This window comes from Mastomys coucha, unplaced genomic scaffold (assembly GCF_008632895.1).
Source record: "Mastomys coucha isolate ucsf_1 unplaced genomic scaffold, UCSF_Mcou_1 pScaffold23, whole genome shotgun sequence".
Classification (NCBI taxonomy): Eukaryota; Metazoa; Chordata; class Mammalia; order Rodentia; family Muridae; genus Mastomys; species Mastomys coucha.
In genome coordinates, this window is record NW_022196906.1 from 63065215 (window position 1) to 63083516 (window position 18302).

General features: G+C 41.3%; 1 pseudogene; it reads right to left on the reverse strand.

The window, feature by feature from the left end:
- LOC116073640 overlaps nucleotides 1–1187 on the reverse strand; it is a 58693-nt pseudogene extending 57506 nt beyond the window's left edge.
- Nucleotides 1188–18302: the final 17115 nt, after the last annotated feature.

Sequence of the window (18302 nt, forward strand, 5' to 3'; positions counted from 1 at the left end):
ACAAGTGTTGGCTGACAGGAGCCTGATATAGCTGTCTCCTGAGAGGCTCTGACAGTACCCCACTAATACAGAGAGGTAGAAGTTTATAGCCATCCATTGCACTGAGCACAAGGTCCCCAATGAAGGAGCTAAAGGACCCAAGGAGCTGAAGAGTTTGCAACCCCTTAGGATGAACAACAGTATGAACTAACTAGTACCCTCAGAGCTCCCAGGGACTAAACCACCAACCAAATAGTACACATGATGGGACTAATGGTTCCAGCAGCATGGGTATAGCAGAGGATGGCCTAATCGGTCATCAATGGGAGGAGAGGCCCTTGGTCCTTGAAGGTTCTATGCCCCAGTGTAGGGGAATGCCAGGGCCAGGAAGTGGGAGAGGGTGGGTTGGTGAGCAGAGGAAAGGGGAAGGAACAGGTTATTTATTTATTTATTTTTGGAGGGGAAACCAGGAAAGGAGATATCATATGACATGTAAATAAAGAAAATATCTAATAAAAAAAAAAAAGAATCTGCTGAAGAGATTTCTGGACAAGAGCGAGAACAGGGACTGTCATCTGGAGAAGGGGTCAACAGGGAGTCCATCTGCCCACCTAGACCAGATCAACTCAGACACAGAGAGAGAGTTCCAGTGACCATGGAAGACATGTGACTTCTCATAGGAGGCCTGGCTAACTCCTGCACCAGGCTCAGCTAGCCCTACCCAGTTGTGGGAGCCACCTTGAAGGGAGAGAAACTGAGGAGTTTGAACCCTAAATTGATTGACTTTCTTATAAAAAGGAGACTATTTTAAGACATAATATTATTTTAGTGAAAATGCTAATTTTTCTTTTCTTTGTCTTTTCTTCTCTTTCCCTCAGTCTCCTGGAACTGGAGCTCCAGAGCACAGGGCACACAGTGGTAGGAAATTTCATCTTAGGTGTTCTGAAGACTTCTTCTCTGGGAGTGTCGTGAGTAGACTCACACAGATGCAGACATGGACAAGAATTAGAAAGTCAGCCTAGCTTGTAGGGATGGGTAGACATTTCCTGCTTCCTCTACAGTGAGCCTGTAGGAAGACAACTCAGAAGAAAGTTGCAAGTGTTGTCAAGTGCCCAGTCCTTCACCCACAGGCTTCCTCAAGGAAAGGACTAAGGGCTCCCTCCGGCCCTCACCCGCACTTCTATGGAAGACCCTTCTTTATGTGCCATAGTTACCAAGCATCCTCAGCAGGCTGTAGGCTCTACAAAACAGGACCAGCGTCTTTTCTTCTGCTGGCTCTCAGTACCTATCTGACATACAACCATTGCACATTTAATAAGTATTTACCGAATGAAAAAAATTAGCATTCTACCACAAGAGAGAGTCAATCTTTTGGCTTGTGATTTTTCTCAGTCACTTTTTTTTTCTTTTCAATTTCAATTCTATAAGGGAGAAACAATCCTTGTTAATAATTAATATTCAATACAGACAAATCGACCAGAGCCCAGAGAAATGAGGCAGTAAACAGCGCATCTTCATTGTGAATGAGGAGGCAGTCAGAGGATTTGGGCTTAGGAGGGGTCCATGGAATGAAGCCATGTGGGTGGTGATGGGGTTTGAGCAAGGAACGTCTTGTCTCAGGTACCCTTCAGATGACTCCAGATGTCATCAACATATATAGCATTTTAAGGTAATATTTAAAAAGGCAAAATTCATGTGAAACAAAAGTAGCATTTTTCTTGATAATAAGATTGTTATTATTAACTTTACCTCCTTGGTCACTAGTGTGGCCTGGTACAACTTTGAGAGATCACATCTTTATTTAAAATTCTGGTATTTTATTGAATTTCTGATTTTTATTTTACATTATAGTTTTAAAGATATTTTATTATTTATGTGTATGTGGTTTATATGAGTGTTTATATTTGTGAATGCAGGGACCCTCAGGGAACAGAAGTGGGTACCAGACACCCCAGAGCTGGGGTAACAGGCTATGAGCTGTTTTTGTGGATGCTGGGAATTGAACTCAGATCCTCTGCAAGAGCAAGTCCGTGTTCTTATCTGCTGAGCCGTCTCTTCAGCCCCTGGGTTATTGGTTTTAATGCTGCAGTAAACATGATCGCTGAGTTTGGAGCATCACTTTAACTTTTGCATAGAAACAAGCTTATCACCTCCCTGGCAAGGCCTGGGCCTGGGGTGATTGTTGCTCATGTGGATTACATGATCAAGCTGCCTTCCAGAACAAGGTGAGAATTTTACCTGGGTCTAACCCCGAGTTTCTTGGATCACTTTGGCTGCCATAAGTAAAATACTCCAGGAGAAGATATATTCTCACAGTTTGAAGGCTGCAAGCCCAAGCCCAAGGTGCCAATATGACTGGGCTCTGATGACACCCCCCACCACCAGGTGAGGCTTGTAGATGGCTTCAGTCTCCCTGTATCCTCACAGAGGAAGGAGAAGAAAGCAAGTAAGGTCCTTGGTATCTCTTCTTGTAGGGTAGGTATCATTGGCATCTTGAGAACTCAACTCATGTTCTCATCCTACCCTAATGAATTTTAGAGGCCCCACCCCATTCACAGTATTCCACAAATAGTACAGTAGTCAGGATCCAAATACCCAGTCTACAGCACCACTATGAACCCTCTCTCTGATCCTGGTGACCCAGCAGGGCTTCCCTGTGCATCAGAATATCTTACTTAAAGCCTTTCCATGATCTAGCTCTTACAAAAGCATCTGCAAGCAGGTTTTGTTAGCTCTCTTTACAGAAGGCAGAAGCAGGCTTTGTTAGCTCTCTTTACAGAAGGCAGAAGTAGGCATTGGAAGTGGTAGGCAGCACAGGTGTTATGTGAGTGAACCTGCAGCTCCTGATTCCTAAGCAATGCCTTTTCTGCCAATACTGCAGGCCCCACAGCAATCAGGAAGGATACTACATTTGTACTCTGCTTTAACCCCTACTTACTCTGAGCAAATCTGCAAGGTAAGCTGGACAGGAGTCCTCATCCCAATTTTATGGGTGAGGCTACTGAGTCTAAAAAGCCTCTTGCTAACTCCAGTCACAGGGAATCTCACTGAGAAGAGAGATTTCACTTCCCACTTCTCTAAACCTCCTGTGCAGGAGACAAAAAACCACCCTATCCCATCTATGTGAAATGAGAAGAGGGAGCCTGCCTACAGGGAGAGGGCTTTGTAACCCCATTGATTGGGAGGGCCTTCCTGCCAAGGCTCTCTGGTACAGCTTTTGGCTTCATGCAATCATGGAATGAGCCGGCTTTCAGGCAAGCTGTTCACATCCAGCTCCAGCCTTTCCTAGCTGCCAGGGCCTCTGATGTTCACAGCCGTCCTGTGGGCAATGGCAGGTCTCAGGCTCACAAAATACAGATGGTCCCCAGGGCAGACTGGGGGAGAGCCAAGCTCAAGGCCCTCATCTCAGTAGTGCTGATCAACTGGCAGCTGGAGAAGAGGCTTTCAAACCTTCCAAAAACATGCTTTGCCCCCAAACAGGAGGAAACAGGGGCCCAACTCCTCATCAAGAGCTGTAAAAATGCCAGCATGTGTCTAATGGACCACGTAACTCGAAATTTGATTATGGCTGCCGAAGCACAATACTGGAAAGAGATAGATCCCAGCCAAAGACAGCAAATGAAATAGGAAGAAAATGAAATCCCTGGAGGAGGGACCCAAGAGGTGTCTTGTATTGGACACTGTCTTAAGAAACCCAAGGAATTGGTCAAAGGCTTTGTCTGTTTGGTGGAGCAATGAGTCTTCAGGAAGATCAAGGATGGAGAGATGGCTCAGTGATTAAGACTCCTTCCTGCTCTTGTGGTTCCTAGCATGTACATCCAGCTTCAGGGGCTCTGATGGCCTCTTCTCTTCTTCTGACCTCTACTGGTACCTAAACTAATCACACACACACACACACACACACACACACACACACACACAGCTATGTGTGTGTGTGCACACATGTGCATGCAGAGAGAGAGAGAGAGAGAGAGAGAGAGTCAGAGAGAATAATTTAAAAGAAAAGATAGCATAAATGTGATCACAATGATACATTTTGAAATGCCCAAAGTTCACAACATTAAATATGAATAATAAAGAAAACCAATGCATAGATCATGAAGATTTGCAAGCAGCCCATGAGACAAGAACTCCAGAGACCCATCTTCCTTGGAAAGTTTCTATTTGTGCTGCTAGGGACCATGTTTTGTCTGAGGCCTGTACTCTTTGCTCTTCATCACTACCTTTTTCTCTCTCTCTCCTTCTCTTCCTAATCTCTTCCCCTTTTCTTCTACTTCATCTTTTTGTCTTCCTCTTTCACCTTTCCCTTGTACCTCCCTACCCTACCCCTGTGGATCCCCCAGCTCTTATGTCAGTATTTCCTTTTCTTCCCATTTATTTCTTTTTATCCACTTCCTTCTTTCTCCTCCTTTCCAGGAAGTTTTGGACTCTAGACTACCCTCAGCTACCCAGAAAGGTCAGAGGTCTTTTTAGGACAGGAAGACTATACAAGGGGTTCCTTGGCAATGTATGCAATAACAGTTAGTGAAAAATGAAGCCATAAATTTGAAGAAGAGTGGGATATATGTATGGGAGGGTTTGTAGGGAAGGGAGGGAGAAATGGCATAATTATATTATAACCTCAAATATGTTTTATATTAAAAACAAAATAAACAAGGGAAGTGTATGTGTATGCACACCGCCTGTATGGTTTCCATACAAGTATGTTGTGCAGCCATTAAAAATAATGGCCTTGAACACTACAAAATGGCCTGAAAACAGCTTATTTGCTACATTTAAATGAAAAATTCAGGATGCAAAATTTTATGTGCAGTATAATTACAGTTGGGCTTTAAAACCTGCCAAAGCCTCTGTGCTGGGAAAACTGGAGGAGAGATGCCAACTGTGAGCAGCCCCTTCTTTAGGAGGAGGCATCTGGGGGGAGCTGGTTTCAATTTCTCACTCCATTCTGAGTTTTATGTCATAAACACATATTGCCTTCGTGATGATAAAATAAACCACCAGTGGCCATAACAGAGACCTGCTATGAGAACCTCAGCCACTGTCATCCCAGGCTAGCCTCTACAATGGGCTGAGTTTGGTACCCCCTAAGCCAGATGCAAGCATCTGAACAAAAACTCCTCTCCTGTCTGCCTCCTCCCATTGCATGGTAGCTCACAGGGCCCTCAGATGGCTTTCGAGGCTTGAGACCTAAATTTCACATTCCCTCGGCCTCCCTCCAAGAGCAGGTAGACTTCTGGAACATTTGAAAGTGTTGTTGTTGTCATCATTGTGGACCTATGAGAGGGTCTTTGTGATCAACCCTGTTTTATAGGGGAGAAGGGCGAGGCTCAGAACTACTGAGTGGCTTGTTCAGCTAAAAACTCAGGAGGTTTTTAATCCAGTCTGATCAGAACTATCCGTGACCTCTAATAACCTCCGTGGAGTTTAAGATCTTGAAAGCACCAGCTGAGGAGGAGAGCACCACAGAATCGTGAAAATGACAGAAGCTAGTGAGATTTGATTCAAGGTAGTTTCTACTGTCAATGCAGGGATGGAGACTGTGACCCTGAATATTGAACGAAACAGGCTACCACTCCTTTTAAATCTATGTACATGCTCATGCACACATATGCACTCAGATGCTGACAGAAGCCGGAAGAGGGTGTTAGATCCTCTGAAGCTAGTTCCAGACAATTGTGAACCACCTGACTTTGGTGCTAGAAACCAAACACTGGTCTGCTGCAAGGTCAGTAAGAGCTTCTAATGGCTGAGCCATCATCTCTCCAGACCCTGATATTGTCACTATTTTATGAGAATATCTATTTCTTTGAAATCTTAAGCCCACATATTTTCCTATTTAACAAAATTGATGTTATGAAGGGTACCGTGGCTGCTACTTTCAGGATATACTTATGTCTACTGCAGTCGTTTTCGACACTGTGATTATTCACTTTGTCATCACTTGAGAAGAGAGACTCAATAAGGAACAATCAAGATGAGATCGACCTGCAGGAGATTGTCTTAATTGTGTTCTTCGATGTAGGAAGATCTAGCCTAAACATGGCTGTCACCATTCCATGGGCTTAGGTGTTAGTTTGTTCAGGAGTGGAGAAAGCTGGCTGACCCATAAGCCTGCTCTTAACCTTGGGTTTCATATGAGCAGGTTATGGACTGTTACTTGGGATTGCAAGCTAAAGTAAGCCCTATTTCCCCTACATTGCTCTTTATCAGGTATTTTGTCACTGCAGTCGAGATGAAACCAGGGCAGTTGGTATTAAGGGAACCTTAATATTCTTATATTCTGAGAAAGAAAATAGGGGTGTAATCTCTCTGCCCAGCCCAACACTGCTCACATCATTCACTGGCTTTTGACACCGCTATTATATACATGTTTTTACACAGGTGCCATCATATTTTCATAGAACTCACCCTCAGTCTCACCCCTAATATTTCATAGATCCTTTTCCATTTTCTGTGCTTTGTCTCATCTACATTCATGAAATGAGTATGCCATGGTTATCTTAATTCCCCCAGCACTGGACAGTTAGCTCTTCCAGTTATTAGAAACTAAACTGCTATAAATATATTTTGCATATTACTTTTTCCATATGAATTATTACCTTAGGAAAAATTCCCAAGGGTCATATTACTGGTACAAAATATATGGAAATAGTAACGATTCCAAATATGTGTTGCTGAATTATAATCTGAAAGGAGAGGCCCATATATAGTACCTGGGCCTTAATAGATACTTAATAAATGTTTAATGGCTATGTGAATACGTGCCACAGGCAACATATGTAAATCTTCCTTGAATATGTAAACTGGTTAAGAGAAGAAGTCTTACCTTTGCTTTATTAAAGGCATGTACTCTGTCCACAGTAGCTGAAACAGGACTTCTGAGAGTCGGTTATTATTTTCACCTTTATTTTAGTTTTACCAACAGCAGACTTTTAAGAAGGGAGTTGTCTTAGTCTTGGCTTCATTGCTGTCAATAGACACCATGACCATGGCAAATCTTATAAAGGCAAACATGTAACTGGGGCTGCCTTACAGTTTCAGAGGTTTAGTCCATTATCATCATGGCAGGAAGCATGGCAGCAGGCAGACAGACATGGTACTGGAGAAGCTGAGAGTGCTACATCTCAATCTACGGGCCACAGAAGACTGTGCTCCACACTGGATGTAGCTTGTCCATAGGAGACCTGAAAGCTTACCCTCACAGTGACACACTTCCTCCTACAAGGCCACACCTATTATAACAAAGCTACACCCCCTGATAATTCCACTCCCTATGGGCCAAGAATTGAAGTGCATGAGCCTATGGAAGCAATACCTATTCAGAGCACCACAGGAGTATTCTCCAATAATGTTTGGAGGACTTTTCCTGGTTAGGATCAACAGCATCATTATGGATTTGGGCAGGCAGTGTCTTGGCTGGATGAAGATGGGTTCTCCAGTGTCCCTCAGCTTTTCCTGGTCTGTCTTAGCTTCCAAGGATGATGGGTCCTCTCTTCATCCTTGACTTCTCTGGGGTTCTAGATTTGTCTCAGAATTCTAAACTGAGAGCAAGTGTTAAGAGACTAGATCTCCCACAAATAACCCAAAGAAAGACACTTGCAATATAGAAGCATGCCCATCAAAAGGCAGAGCGTAGGTACCCAAACTAATGTGCAAATTGGGAGAAAAGTGAAATGAATCTTCAACAGGAATTCATGTTATAGTCCAGAGAGGAACAAGAAACCAATGGGGAAGACAAAAGAGGACATCAACAAATGCACAGTCTCTGTACAGGTGGAAAAGATCACCTTGTTCTTTGATGGAAGTTAGGAGAAAAGCTAATTGCAAATGAAAGCTTGCGGCCTGAAGAAGACAATGCTGAACATGTACTTGTAATAACAGAGAAAGACCTCAATGGGAGAATTTCAGGGCCAGCAAGATGGCTCAGCAGGTAAAAGTGCTTGTTGCCAAGTCTGATGACGTGAGTAAATCCTTGGAACCCACATAGTGGAAGGTGAGAATTGACTCCTACAAGCTGTCTTTTGACATTCACGATCTCACTATAACAAGACCCCAACACCCCCAAAATAAATAAATGTAAAAACAAAAAATTGTAGAAGTTCATGAACATAGAACCAAAACCCAGTAAAATTATGCCAACACTTCATACAGTACACAAGAAGACCCAGAGATGTAATTAAGAGGGAGTGTTTTAACAACTTAGGCAAAGACAACCCCTACCAACAGGACCAATGGTAAAGAAGGTAGGAATGGATACAGTGAAGGCAGACACAGTAGCAAGTATTTATGCCGAGACACTCTCTCAATAGCAACCTCTTCCAGACTGACCATCAGAAAATGACCTGTCAGGATGCAAACTGATAAATGACCAGACATAAAAATAAGAATTATGTCACACTTCACCCATCCAACTTCGTACCAGAGCAGGAACCCTCAGAGGGACATCGACCCACATGGAGAGAAATAAAATATATACAAGGCAAGCTTCTTGCCAAGATGATTTCCCTCCTTGGAAACAGGAAGAAAAATGTTCCAAGATCTGCCCAGAGGACATGAAATGATTTGTCAACCAAGTCCCAGAGACTCCAAGATCAGAAAGCCATGATCACTTGGTGCTCAGGAGAAAGAAATGAATATTTAATGTTTTTATTTGTCTTCGGGTTATCTGGTAGTAATTTCAGCAATGCTGCGCTCTGCTTCATGAGTTTACAGGCCTGGTTATCACACAGTAATGGATTGACCCTCCCTTGTCAATGAGTCTCTTAAGCTCTGAGTACCTTAATGTGTTTCCCTGCTAATTCTGTACATTCTAGAGGTGTGAAGGTCTCTCAAAACAGGGAAAGGGTATCTGTTTTCAAAGGGACTGTACCATCTTGCACGCTGCACTTGGAACTTGGTGGTGAATATTTGTTTTATCAGAGTAACCAGAGCACATAGTTGAAAAGTCAAATCTTTTTGCAAGACTCATCATAACATCCAAATGGCTCCCTGTCCCACACTCTGTTTAAAGTCTTCCCTTGCCTGGAGCGGGTTTACTGTTTTCTTCTGGCACTTAAGCAGACATCTTTCTAAACAGCATGCATATGTGGCATTCTTTGGATTAATGAATATTAAGTAAGATCTCTGACTTCCCATTATGATAGATGAGGCTTTAGCTCCTTTTCTTGTCTGGCCCCATCATTTCTGAGTAAATCAATACTCAGCTGATCCACAATATTCCTCATAAGGATATTATTTCTGACTTCATAGTTCTATTTTTATTTTATTTTTCCTTGCCTTCTGTATTTTGGAAATTGGCTGGCTTGTGGGCTTCCTTTTTCATTTCTCTCTCTCTCTCTCTCTCTCTCTCTCTCTCTCTCTCTCTCTCTCTCTCTCTCTCTCACACCTTTTATCAATTGCTATCCACTCTCCCAATGCACAAAAGCTTTCCAGTACAAGTTTCCCCAGTCATATCAAGAAATGTATCTATTTTTATTTTCATCCTTGAATATCTCCACCTGGATTGCTCTCAGTCTTGGCCAGAGACTTCTTTCTGAGTTGGCAGCAGTCTATGCAGAGTCAAAACTGGTCAAGGTGCTAAAAATAAGAGACTGTTGGGTATCCAGCCCTAAATGGGACATTTTTATTCTATACTTCTATCCCTGGTCAAGGCTAAGGAGACACCACAGAAGAGACCGTAGAAAGAATGTAACAACGAGAGGATGGGTAGGGGTTCTGTGAAATGCTGCTGTCTGGATCGACAAAGTGGCTATTGCACTCCTGAACTCACAGCACCTGTGGCTGCCTGCTCAAGATTTGTGCAAGAACAAGCCAGCCAAAACTGAAGCCTGAGTGGGACAAGAGCTCCTGAAGCTCTGTCAGAACTGAGGTACCACTGCAAGTTGGGAGAGCGAAACCCATTCCTCTCTGGGGGTGTGGCCACCAGTGTGTTACTCTTGCTCCAATGGATGACCCCATACTCACACACATATAATTGGACATAATTATTAAAATGAAAATAAGGGGACACTAAGTTGAAAGAGGGATATTTTGGGGAGTTCTGATGGGAGCTGTAGGGGGATATGAGTAAAAATTACCATGTATTATTGTATACATACATGAAATTCTCAAAGAATAAACTAAAAATCAAATAAAAATAGCAAGTTCTTATTTTTTAAACAGGAAGTAGGAAGTGGAACAATGCATACCAGAGGCAGGAGAGGGAGGCAGAGGAAGTGAGGGTAGAGGGGCTGTATTAAATGAGTGAGCATTAAATGGCAGTTCTGATGCTCTCTTGCATCATGGGATGATTACAGTTAGCAATATTTTATAGAATAATTCAAAATGTCTAGAAGAAGATATTTAAACGTCCTCAGCACATCGAGATGATAATTGCATGAAGCAATGAGTATGTAACCCCCTGATTTGATTATTACACAATATACTTAGGTCACAGTATCACACTATACCCAACAAATGCAAATAGTTATTATGTGACACGTATAAATAAAACTGTACTGGAGAGATGGCTCAGCACTTAAGAGCCCATACTGCCTTTACTAAGAATCTGAGTTGTTTTCTAGAACCTACCTTGGGTGGCTCTAGGGGATTCTCTCTGTCCTCTTCTAGGCTCTATACTCACAGGCACATGCCTTATACATATAAATAAATAAATAAATAAATAAATAAATAAATAAATAAATAATATTTAAAAATAAAGGTATTTTTTAATGTATATCTGTTCATTTTCCCCTGGAGAAAGACCCAAGTTCATGAGATCTTTCCTTGGAGTGATGTGTGCCCTGACCCACGGGGTGTTCAGCAGGGACCTAGGGCAGGGGAGAGAGACTGAGGTGGGACAAGAGACACGAAGAATGAAAGCAAGACAGGTATCTGATAAAGCTCTGAAAACTTTACTTCAGGGATGGCAATATAAGCATAAACAAGAGGAGGCTTCAAGGAGGGGGGAAGAGCCACGGGACTTTTTGAAGGTCAGGCAGCAATCTTCAGTCTCTGGAACCAGCGACTGCAGTGTCCTCCACACCCACACATTCTTACTGTTAGACTACACAAGTTCTCTCAGGGCTGTATGTATAAGCTAGTAAATTTCCACAAGGCTATAGTTAAGGCCATGGCTCCCAGCAGATATGTTCTAGAATTTCATGACAGTGAAGCCCATAGGTGATAGATGGGAGCCCATTCCTCACTATGTCCTCACTAGGTCCTGCCAATCAAGAAGCATAGTTCCTTTGAAAGGAAGACTTTCTTGGATTATTTCATTGATTATTCCATGTCCTGGATTTATACTCTTATCTTTATAACTATTTGATGAATTTTGAAATGTAGAAGTTGATTCTCTAACTCTGGTCTTTACTAAAACACATTTATTGATATGTTTTATCCTTGATATCACATATTTAATATCTAAAAGTGGTGCATATGGGAGCTGTGCTTTCCTACTTGCTCCTCTTTCATAGCTTTCTCATCCAGTTTCATTGAGGTTGTATAAAATATTTTTATTAATTCTGATTAATTGTATGAGATGGTGGATATCATAGTGTCCTTTATGTTAAAGTTATATCATATGTTTTGATCATATCCACTTTCCTGGATCTTCTTTCTTGCCTCTTTCTTCCCACTAGGCCCATTCTAATGATGGTAGTGATGGTTGGTTATATATGTATTGCTCTATTTTCTCTGTATTATTTACATTTTTGGCACTATCTCCTATTAGAGATTCCCTCAAATGTTAGGTAATCCTGCCTGTGTTCATGATTGTGAAGATCATTGATGGGCTTTACACTGTAGCAAGTTCCATGTAACTAATTTAAGTGGTCCTCCCACAAGACATCTCCAAGCTAAACCCCAAAAAATAGTTGACCATTTTCCATCCTGGGTATATAATCAATTGTGCCTGTCAAAACCATGTCCAGGCATTTATTTTTATGTCTAGAGAACAGCTTTCTCTACTTCCAATGCTATGGAAAGAGAAAATATCTAGAAAGAGAAATGAGGAGAAGAAATCTGCCCTTTTGTACATTCAGTTGTCTCTCACCTGCTCAGTTTCAATGGAGCCCCAGCTTCTCAGCCTCCAGAGTTCTAGAGTTGTTGCCTATAATGTTTGTCCTTCCTCTTTACATGATAGGCTTGCTTTGATTTATTGGGATTTTATGAGAAAAATAGGCTTCCTAGAAGTGATCAAAGCCATAGAGTTGTTGCCTATCATCTTTGGCCTTCATTGTCTGTTTATGTCTCTTTACACGATAGGCTTGCTATGATTTATTGATATTTTATGAGAAAATGGAACTCCTAGAAGTGCTCAAAGCTGTCTGAACTGTATTTATTTTTGATAGGTGAGCCTTATACAGCTGCCACTTTCGTAGGTTAGAAATTGGTTGGGAATAGACCATTTCATCTGGCTTGACCTCATGTGTTTCTTTTTCAATGCCACTTTATAGATCTCGTTTTATGATATGAGAGGAATCATGATGTATTTATTCCTAAGCGAAGCTCCACAGGAGAGTATATGATCCTAGGCATCTCTGATTCCATAACATCTGCCCACAGCTTCACTACCACGTCTATTGCTCCTTCTCCCAGAAAGTGAATTTCAGTGTACCCTCAAGAAGAGAATCATCAAAACTTAGATATACTTAAATGAACAATGTATTGACATTCAAAGACTCAGTTTGATCTCTAGAATTTCCTGTATGCAAACATTAAGGGATTCCTCCAATATAATGCTTTTATTTGAAAACCAACAACAACAAAAACAAACAAAAAAACTGTCTTTATGAGCAGTCCTTTTAAAATTGTTGGCTGGGTAGCTTAGAATCTTCATCTCTGAATGAGAATAATAACAGCTTAAGTCTTGGGAGATGACTATGAAATACTGATAGTAAAGCTTTCAGCACGGTACCTACCATGAAATATCCAAGGGTTAATATTTTTAATTCTTACAGTATTAACCATAGGATTGTACATTGATAGGTAAATAGTTATAAGAATTAAACACCCATCTCTTTCTTATTATCATGACTCTGTAGATAAAAAGGTCCGAATGAGACAACATATATAAAATCTCTGGATAAACATTATCTACAGTCTGTCAGGTTTTGAAGACCATGAATCAATATCTTCCAGGACTGGCTAACCCAAAGGAAGCCACATAATGTTAAAGGCAACTGCTTAATGTACCTGCCAATCAGATAGATGTATTGTCCATGGCTTTGACTCCTCTTGGCCACAACTCCCCAGGTCCTTGAGACTCAGAATTGACAGAAGTGTCAAAAAAAAAATAAAAACAAAAACAAAAACAAAAAACAGGCAAACCAAATACATTCTAGAACTAAAGCTATTGGATTGTTTTTAATTAAAAAGGGAAAGAGTAGTTCTTTCCTCTAATGTTTGCAGGAAAATTAATAACTAAGAGAAAACACCATTAAGCACTGTCTTCTTAACATGATATTTACACTTGTTTTGGAGATACACTACAAGCAGTAAAGACGGGCCAAAGCATCATTGCTCAGCAAGGTTTTAGTTTGACAACTGCGGAATCTGCTGTGGTCATGGGCAACTTTCTGGTGTGTAAGTGTATAAAGAACCCATAGCATGATGGAAGGGCTAAAAAGGATTCCAGCATTTGTCTTCCCATTGCTTTGAGATGCTGTGTATGAATAAAGTCTTCCACAAGCATGCCATTGATTTGCCAGGTTAATAGAGTGGGTTATGATAGGAAATCTTTGAAAGGGCTGTATAGTGGTGTTAACATTAGTGACTTGTCAGAAGTACATGCCTCATAGGGGAAAAAAGTATTCAAAGCACCAATAATCCACTGTTTGAAATTACGGGACATTAGTTTGAATCAAAATGGAAAAAAAGGTCATGAATACCAATGGTTCTCACATCTCAGCCTTCTAGGGAAGGCAAATGGGGATCATTACCTCTTATAAGGTAACCAAGAAATCTGCAATGTATAGAAGGAGGCAAAGATAGAAGGACCCCTAGGGATTATTAGTCCAAGACCCTGTGCATGTGTAGTTGTATTCTCCCCTACCCCCCCCCACATATATACACAATAAATGGAATAACACAGGCTCAGATAGCTTTCATCATTTACCTAGATACTCTGCTGTTGATATGGACTGGAACCTGTATTGAAGTGTTGACTTCTAGTTCCAAAACTTGACTGGTCAAGGAAAGGGCTAAGAAGTAGAGATGAATATGTGCCAGCCTTCCCTGTTGGGTGGTTACTTTCAGCAGGACCAGAACCTCCACCTCTTGGCTTGTGCTTCAGTGTCCTCTCCTCCGTAACTGCCTTTTTCACAAGCCACATGTGGATTATCAGTGCAGGGATAATTCTTCTGTGTTCACTCATGACACCAAGTCTGTCCTAACCGCAAGATTTATACACAGTGAGTGGAGATAAGAGAAAGAAAGCATGCTATAACTGACAAGTAGTTTTGGGCACAATTGTGGACAATTCATAGACTGGTAACCAGAAACTCCTTATATGTTCTTGACTTGCTAAGATGGGTCTCTCTTTCATATTTTTTTTTGTGTTTTGCTTTTTTGTTTGTTTGTTTGTTTTCACTAATTTATTTATTCACTCTACATCCTGATTGCAGCCCCCCTCTGTCCTCCCCTCCCAGGTCTACTCTTACAAATCCTTGCCCTTATTACTACTTCCCCTTCTCTTCAGAGAAGAGGAAGCACCTTCAAATACCACCCTGCCCTGAGATACCAAGTGACAGCAGGCCTAAGCACATCCTCTCCCACTGAGGCCCAACCAGGCAGTACAGTTGTGGGAAGGGGATTCAGTGGCAGGTAACAGAGTCAGAGACAGCCCCACTCCAATTGTGAGGGGACTCATATGAAGACCAAACTGCAAACTGTTCCAAATGTATATGGTGCCTAGGTCTAGGCCCTGAATACTCCTTGGTTGGTGGTTCAGTCTTTGTGATTTCACCATGGGCCCAGGCTAATTGACTCTGTAGATCTTCATGCAGTGTCCTGGACCTCCAGTTTGCCTGTTTCTATCCTCCACTCTTCCACACGACTCCCCAAGCTCTACCTGATGTTTGGCTATGCGTCTCTGTGTATGTTTTCATCTGTTGCTGGATAAAGCCTCTCAAGAGAGACGTTTATGCTAGTTTCCTGTCTGCAAGCATAGCAGAGTATCATTAATTGTGTCAGGGGTTACCTCTCTCACATGGGGCAGGTCTCAGGTTGGGCAGTCATTGGTTGCCAATTCCCTCATCCTCTGCTCCATCTTTATCCATGCACACCTTACTGCTTCTCAAATGTCTACTGAGTCTTTGAGCATTTGTAGAGCTCCTTTCTGACAATTATATTGGGACAACTCATGAGAACTTCCATCATTTGACTTTGCATAAAGGAGATACAAATTTGCCTACATGAATACGATCTGTGGAGCCCCAACTTACATTAAGGCAGTCTGCTCTTTAAGTCACATGTCTTGGCTTCTTTTCTTATTGCTGTGATAAAACATCCCTACTAAAGCCACTCCATGGTTTATAGTTCAGAAAGATGCAGCCACAGTAGTGGGGAAGACATGGAAGCAGGCTGAGAAGGAGCAATGGCATCTACAGAAGTCTGGCTGGTCACACAGCACATGCTCTCAAAAAGAGTGAACAGGAAGTGTAACTATAAGCTATAAGTCTTACAGTCTGTCCCCAGGGATTCACTTTCTTCAGCCAGTGGCTCCGCAACTTTTCTCCAATGGTGCCACCAGCTGGGACCAAATGTTTTAACCCAAAATTCTATAAAGGACATTTCACATTCAGACCAGAGCTTAACTCTAATAGTACCCCATTTCACAGGATTGATGAGAGCAAAATGATTTGAACCATCTGAAAAGGTCTCCTAAGGGCATCTTGATAGCTGAGTGATAAATGCAGTGTTGAAGTTTTGGGAATTTTTTTATTTAAGAGCATATTTTCATGCTGTGAATGACTTGTCTGGTACGGAGACCTGTGTGGGTGTCAAGCACTACCAGTATGTATGCATAAAAGTGAAAGGAAAAAAATCAACGCAGGGTGGTGAACTTTTTATAAAGGTGTGCTGGCACCATAATTCAGTAGTAGAGCACTTTCTCAGAATCCAAAGGCACCAAGTTTGATTTCTCCACACTGGAAAAACAAAACAAAACAAAATTCTCCAGAATTTATCAAGGAAATTAATAAAAGCTCAAAATGGTGGTATGTTATTGTTGTTGCTGCTGGTGGTTATATATATAATGAAAATTGTTGGAAAATGGAAATAGGAAGAATATGTAATGAAATTAGAGTTGTTTTAATTTCAATTTTATTTGCTGAGTATCTAAACTGCTTATCAAGCATGCTGTGTATGTTTGCATGCATGCTGTGTATAAAAATGAGCTGAAGTGAAGGGCTTGGTTGAACACTACTTCTAACACCAAAAGAGCTTACATTTTGGACCAAATGGACCTGGGTTGGAATCTATTTGCCGCTTAATTGTGACGTTAGTCTAATGACCAACAGAAACATCGTGCATTATCTATAGAAAGAGGGTACTAATGGCTACTTATCATGCCTCCCACATCTAAGCCTCAGAATGAGTATCTGATTCATGTGTATCATGAGTTATCACCTACAGTTCTTTCTCCTTCTTTGACTCTTTGTCACACATCTTTTAGGTAGTGTTATAAAGAGATTTTATTTTCATTAAAAAAACTGAATTGAATTACTGGCATCTCTCATCTTAGTCATAACAGCAATCACAATTAGTAGTTGCTGTGGCTTCTATATTTAGCAGTATTTTATGATTTCTGTATTTCAGTTCTTGGGATTCATGAAAGGTAACTGTTATTAGCTCATGTTTATTAAATACTTAATGAATAGCATACTTGCTTCATACAATGCCTCCCCACCCTGTTAACAGGATATAACTCATCTCTTGACTTGGATTCAGCCAGGAGATGTGCTTTGTCTGATGTAGTAAGGCAGATGTGACATTGGACTCATTCTCAGGTGAGACCTCAAGAGACTGCATACATTTATGCTGAACTGCTGAGCTTCTGCCAAAATTGTGAGCACATGCTGGAGAAAATGGCTAGTCTCAGCAGAGGGCAAGAAACATGTGTAGTGAAACTTAACCAACAAAGCTACCCCTGCCTAGAGCCTAGGCTCCAAGAGTACCCTGTCTGTCTACCCACAAACATATGACTAAACCCAGACAGGACAAACAAAGCCACCTAGTCAAGTCAATCCCATACTAGCTAGTCCTCACGAAACCAAAGAAACATGAACAATAATAGAGTTAATTATATATTTGTACAGTTGTTTGAGCCCCTGAACATTCGGTTGGTTTGTTACATGGCAGTAGCTAATTGATACATTCATAACTAGGGATAATTATCACAAATATTTAGTATAATGCATCTCTAGTGCTGAGAGTTGAAAGCCTGTAACATATGAATATTTCAACTATGTATCACTTTATACATGATTGGCTCATTCAAGCATCTCTCTATGTATCTGTTACCAAGGATACTCAAACACTCTATACAATGTAGTTAGAGGTTCCTTCCAACAGCTCGGTGCTGGTCTTCAATCTCTGAGATATTTTCACATTCTATTGCTTTGCTCTGGGCTTCTTCCATTCAGCTGAGACATGGACACTTTCATTGTGTTCTAGAACATTCCCTTTTGTTTTGATTGTACTATATATTCTCTCATTCTGAACCTTACAAGACTCATCTTTATGATAGCAGTTGAGAAGGCTCAGGTCACCTTATCTTCTTGCTCATGATGGCATCTGGGTCATGACTTCTGGGTTCTCATTTATCTAGTAAACAAAATTGATTTTTTAAAAATAATATAATAACATCTTAAGCAGCACCCTAGTCATAGCTTTTAATTAATTACTTGGCTAATTCTTACTTGCTACAAGAGAAAACAAGGCATTTGGTAGCCATTCCAGAGTTATCTAGCATCAATAGGAGTCTTCAACACTGGAGTCTCTGGAGACTACAATGGCCAGAAGACATAGGCTGATTGGAACTTATATAGCACAGAACTCAAGTGATAATATTCACAAGTGAAGTCAAAATCAAAAACTGTATAGCTAACCAAAGAGCTGATGGTATACAGGGCACAGGACAGGAGGCATGGTCTATGCAGGAAGCAACAGGTCGGAAACTAGTAAACCAGAGTAGGTGAGAACAAGGGTATTTTCTCTGAAGAATGCAATGAGACCTAAGGAAGGTTTCTGAATTATTCATAGAGCTCCTGGAAGCTCAGCCATGTATTTGGAAACAGAAGTCTCTTCCCCCGTCCCATATCAAGTTCATCTGCTCC